Source organism: Odocoileus virginianus, chromosome 9, assembly GCF_023699985.2.
Source record: "Odocoileus virginianus isolate 20LAN1187 ecotype Illinois chromosome 9, Ovbor_1.2, whole genome shotgun sequence".
Taxonomy (NCBI): Eukaryota; Metazoa; Chordata; class Mammalia; order Artiodactyla; family Cervidae; genus Odocoileus; species Odocoileus virginianus.
Window position 1 is genome coordinate 2,281,140 of NC_069682.1, and position 6,000 is coordinate 2,287,139.

Sequence of the window (6,000 nt, forward strand, 5' to 3'; positions counted from 1 at the left end):
TACAGTTATTCTTCCAAGTGAATATTAGAATCATTTTGACAAGCTTTTCCAAATCGCAATACAAGAAAACTATATAATTGATCATGGAAAAATAACCATATCAAATACCTATCTTTCTAAGACTAAGGCAAGTTTTCATCTGTTTCTGATTTTATGTGTTTAAGTAAAATTGTATAGCTTTCCTACATAAGCCCTTAGATACCTTTTTCCTCCAAGTATTGGTATTTTATATACATTTCCAATTTTCCTAGATAATATGTATTTGTATAGATTCATAAACAGAATCATTTTCTACTGTATTCTTTTTGCCGGTAAGTACTAGCATTTGAGGTAATCCTTGATTTCTGAACATGTATATTATAAACCAACCACTTTACTGAACCCTCTTATTGGTTTCTTAGGTTTCAGTTGAGTCAACTGTGTATCCAACACTTTTAAATAAAATTAAGATACAATGTCTGATTTTTTCTTGCTTAGATAAAAAGTAATACTTAAGCATATGCATTAAATGATACTTTCATTTATTTTAAAAATAACCTTTTTCCAACTACTAAAATGACATAAAATTGAGGCCAAACTAGAAATGCAAAATATAACCCATGTTCCCGTATTGGACCACCTTCATTTCCCTTGGGTACTCAGTCTCGCTATTCAAAACTACCAAAAAGTCCTCTAAATGAAAGAGATTAAGTCACTTCTCACTTGGATTAAACAGGACAGACCAAACAATCCAGCTGGTGATTAAGAATTTTGACAACTGTGGAAGACAAAGAAATACACCAGGAACCTATCCTCAGGTAGACAGCAATCTGTCTTATTTTAACCCCAGAGACAATAGGTAGGATAGTTTTTAAAGTAGAACAGAGTCCAAACCTAGATATTTTCAGAAAGCAATTGCATGCACTTCTGTATATGCACTCTGAGCAGAGTCTGTTTTCCTCAGATAAACCTAAGTTTCCTATTTTGAAAGATCAGGATAATAGCATCTAATTATTAATTCATCAAGTACTTGTTGTACATCTAATCTGGATTCTGTATTATTGGGAAAGACTGGAGAGCCATCTGTAATAATAAGAGTAAGGAAGGAAGAGAACTTGAAAAGGGAAAGTGTTAGTTGCTTGGTCCTGTCCAACTCTTTGGGACCCCATGGACTGTAGCCCGCCAGACTCCTCTATCCATGGGATTTCCCAGGCAAAAATACTGGTGTGGGTTGCCATTTCCTCCTCCAGGGGGTCTTCCAAACCGAGGAATCGAACCCAGGTCTCCTGCATTCCAGGCAGATTCTTTACCAGCTGAGCCAGCAGGGAAGCCCCTGAGAACCTAGCACATAACAAATGCTCAATAAACAATATTATCATTACCTATTAGGGTTATTTACTGTTAATCTCTAGAAGGCTAAAAGTCTAGTTCACCACTATCTTCCTAGGGCCCAGCATGGAAAATGTTAATGTCCAACGGATATTTTGCTGAAATACTTGAATATTTGTTGACTGACATTTTTACAAAACTCTCAGTTGTCAAAAATTATTTTGACTTCATTCTTAACTGCTCACTGGAAATCAGTTCTTCGAAGATGCATTTGTTAAAGCCAAGAGTACTCCTCTTAAAGTCAGAATGAGTTCTAAATTGCTCTTTTTATATAGGTAGTAAAGAAAATAGTTTCTAAAATATCATATCTTTAAGTTGGCACAGAAAAATTCTATGAGGAAGAGCACTCATTCCTTCACTTATTGACCATTTATTTAGCATCTTCTACATGAAAGACACCAAACAAATGGCCATCACAGAGTTTACAGAAATTAAATGAATAGCCAAACAAATAAACAGGAAACTGCACATTTTCAGTGCCATAGAAGAAAAGTAGAAAGGTGATGAGAGATCTGGGCTCATGAGGAAAAGAGATCAAGGAGACCCACGTGAGTACAGCTTGAGCTGGCAAAGCATAGAGGACGATCAAGAAACAGATCAGTATGACAGCAGCAAGAAGAGATGCCCAGGAGGAGGCCAGCAAGAATCTCTGGAAACTGTGCCAGGTACATGATGCATCTTCTGCAGGGGACTGACATGATTCTACCTGTTCTGGATGAAGGATGGGAGAGGCCAAGCTGGGAACCAGGAGTCTTGTTAGGAAGCTCCATTAGTGGACCAAACGAAAGATAGTAACAACTTGAAGCTTGATGGAGTGAGGATGTAAACAAGAATTTATCAAGAGTTTATAGGTAGATATAGAAGGCAGAACTTGCAAAAATTGGTGATAGTTTTTGGTATGGAGGGCAAAGAGAACAGAGGCATCAGAGATGATTTCTGAGCTTCTGGCAACTCCCTGGACAGTGGTGCCATTTACCAGGATAAAAAATATTAGAAAGGTGTTAAGATTGGGGTATTTTTGTGACTGTTATTTTTGTTGTTTAATATGGTTTTCTGCTGTTTGTTTGCATTGTGTTGGTGGGGTAGCAAAAAGGGAGGGAGGCAAACATTAACAAATCCATCTGGGCTAGGGTATATCAGCTATGTTACTTATTTAAGACTGAAACCCTAGATTACTTTGGTTTCTAGACAAGTGACATTTGTATAAATGAGGTATCTCTGAACACTGTTTTTCTCTACCATGTTTGGGTATATAAAAATTCAAATATATTGGCTGGACTAAATAAGCTTTAAAGTCTTCTCAATATTCATACTATTTTATCTTTACATCCTACTGATACTAACATAATACTAATACTGTCATTAAATACAGATCATAGGGTATACATGGCTGAACAGAGTTCCCTCCAAATTCAGGCCTAACCAGAACCTAAAAACATGACCTGATTACAAAACAGAGTCTTTGCAGACATAATCAAGTTAAGTTGAGGTCAAAATGAATTAGGATGGGTCCTAAAGCCAATATGAATAGTGTCCTTATTTATAAATGGGGGAACTTCACAATGTGAAGAATAAGGCAGAAATTAGTCATGTTGTCCCAAAACAAGGAATACCTGGGTCTACCAGAAACTGGGAGAAGCCAGAAAGGATCCTCCTCTTGAGGCTTAAGAATGGCTTGGACTAAACCTTGATTTTGAACTTCTAATCTCCAGAACTGAGAAAGAATATATTTCTGCCATTTTAAGCCATCTGTTTGTTGTTCAGTCACTAAGTCCCGTTAGACTCTTCATGACTGACGGGCTCTATTTGGGAAGATTAAATGAGATCAGACATTTGAACTTATCTAGCTTAATACAGGGCATATAGTATATGTTAAATAAACATCCATTTTCCTTCCTCTGATAATTATCACCACCACTGGTTGTGGCTTATGAGTAAACCATACCTCTACCCAATTTAGGTTGTCTTAGCTCTAGGCTTGTTTTACAGCTGAGGAAAGCGAGGCTTGGGAAAGTTAAATAGCTTGCTCAAGATCACAAAGCTAAAGAGAGAAGAGTCACAGCTCAAACTCAACCATCTCACCACCAAGATGAGATCCTAGAATACTTGCCTCTCACACCTGCAACATTTTAGCAAAATGACAGAAGGGAGGCTCAAAGTGTTTTCAATGCCTGCAGTTCTCTCTCACGTTTATTAACAAGTTTAGGGATTTAGTACAATTCAACTCTACCCATTCACAGAGAAGCACAAAAATATCACCCCAGTGCTATCAGCGAACTTCATTTTCTACTGCTCCCATCAGCAGTGCTTCTGCTTTGCACATATGCATTCGAAATCAAGGCATTATCACCAGATTGGACATTTATGGTTTTAATTTAATTAAATGCATTTTTCTCAAGTTTCTCCCATTTCATTTTGATGATACTGACTCATTCTTGCCACCTAAAGAGACGATAAAAATAAATACTGTAAGCACGGAAGGAAGTGTGTCTAAACTTCATAGTCACAGATGTCCATCCTTTACAAATCAAAAAATAAAAGCACATTCTAAATTTACCTTTCCTCCTTAACTAAGGGAGTTGTAGGTCTGAATAAATCAGACATACAAATGTAAGGTGCAAAGCTGTTATTATGCGGTTTCAATTTCATAGAATTCTAGTGTAGGAGGGACTTCTAAAAAGTGATGTGGTCCATCTGGACTCAACTAAGACAGTTATTTACCTACCACCAAACCACAGAAAGGAAAAGGATGCTCTGAGAGGTTTTGAGAGTTACCCAAGACCCTATATCTATTTTTTGGTGCAAACCTTTGGAACACCCAGTTTCCTGATTTCCCCCAAAGTATATTTATCCTTCTAAAGCTGTCATTAACTATTAACGACGACACTGTCCTCTGGCTTTGTGCCAACTTTTGTTTTTCTTTATTAATTTGGCCTTTAAAAAAGAAGAAGAAGAAGACCACTATAAAAAAACATCCCAATGCTTCAAATTCCCTTAATTGACATTTAATGTGGAATTACCTTGCGTCCCAGGTTTAATGCTCCAGATACGCGCACATAGGTTCAAGAAAGGCGAACACGCTTCTCCTTCAAACTGGGCACTGATAATCTCTGGACTTTTCAAGTTTATCCTCCAGGAGGTTAACATCGCAGGCAATTTTGACAAGAGTTTGGAACCGAGATTCTCTTCCACGCTCTGTCCACACCCGTGCCCACGAACAGAAGTTCTCTCCATTACAACCCACCACGCGCGCGCGCGCGCACACACACACGCACACTCCAAGGCAAGTAACAAAGGAAAACAGCCCCATAAAAGCTCAGCTATTGCATTCTCCAATCTACACCTGTCAAGAGACAAAAACCAAACGGGAATCCTGCCCTGGCAGTATGTCCAACAGTCCTCAGAGAAGCAGGCACCGCGGCAACCCCCTGCATGCGGGGCTGTATACACAAAGAACCGGTGCTGGGTTTGCCCGCGGTCCGGGGGACCAGCGCATTCCCAGGACTGGTATCCTGGTATCTCCCCCATGCCCTCCCGCTCAGCAGAAAAGAACTACCCTTTATTTGACCCGCAGAGAGCCCAGGCTGGATGGCAGTGCATGGGCGTGGGGGGCGGGGGGCGGTTCCCGAATCCATCCCCTTCAGCCAGTCGGTCCCCAGCCTTCGGCATCTCCTAGGAGATGCACAATCGCGCGCTGTCACAGATGTCCGCTTCTCATCCTCTCCCGGCAAAGCCAGGTGCCCGGGTCCCCGCCGTGCGCATCCCCGCAAGCGCCCCTCCCCGCGCCCGTACCCACCCGGGCAGCCCCGCCGGGCGCGCCTGCCTACCTGGTGGCTTGGCTGTCAGCACGGCGGCGGAGCCTCGTCCCCCTCTCCTGCTCCGAGGCTACATCGCTCGGAGCGCCATGTTCCCGGTCTCCCCGGGCGCACGCCGGGCAACTACTACGGGCTGGGTAGGGGCAAAGGGGGCGGGGGCCGGCGGGAGGGGCGGGAGGCTGAGCCACAGCTTCCCACTCTCCACCCAGGCCTCCCCCAGCTACTGAGCATGCCCAGCTGCCCGGCTTCGCCCTGGGAGGACTTTCCAGGAGCGCGCGCAGCTGCTCCGGGTTTTCGTGGCGGCCGGAGGGAGGCTGGCAGTAGCAGCTGCGGGGGGCGGGGGTGGAGAGGTTGCGGGCGGGGGGCGGGGGGAGTGTCTCACGCCGTGGGATCTGAGCTGGAAAAAGCCCTTCTCGCTGATCTGATCCCACTTTCCCTCTGCCCTCCACGGGCAGCTCCTGCACGCCCCCTCCTCATAGGCACTGTGCAGAAATTCTGTGCAGGGCCGAAGCTGGGCTGAGCTCGTCTTAAGGGGAGAGCAAAGGGCGAGGGGGCGGGGCCGAGAGGCAGGTCCTTCCGCTAGTCTCGGTGCTACCACCTGGAACCTTGCTGCTTCAACTTCAAGGTGCCTAGCAATTAAAATGCAGATTTGGAGTCGCTTGGTCTGGACTGGGGTCTGAGATCTACAAGCTGAACAATCTCCCAGGGGATGCTGATGTCACTGGTCCTCCGACCACGAGCAGCCGAGATCTAGAGAATTCCTCTCCTGTGACCTTTGGGTGGTCCTCCTGCAAGCAGCCAGCCCAGAAAATTTCTC

The 6,000-nt window shown here is 43.6% G+C and overlaps 1 protein-coding gene across 3 annotated transcripts in view; it reads right to left on the bottom strand.

The window, feature by feature from the left end:
- Nucleotides 1-5,501, bottom strand: part of PAK5 (p21 (RAC1) activated kinase 5) — a 399,298-nt gene extending 393,797 nt beyond the window's left edge. Inside the window, exon 1 of one of the 3 annotated variants that reach the window (XM_070471882.1) lies at nt 5,196-5,501. The gene's annotated coding sequence lies outside the window, so the exon portion shown is untranslated. The other 2 variants (XM_070471884.1, XM_070471883.1) reach the window with 2 other exon arrangements.
- Nucleotides 5,502-6,000: the final 499 nt, after the last annotated feature.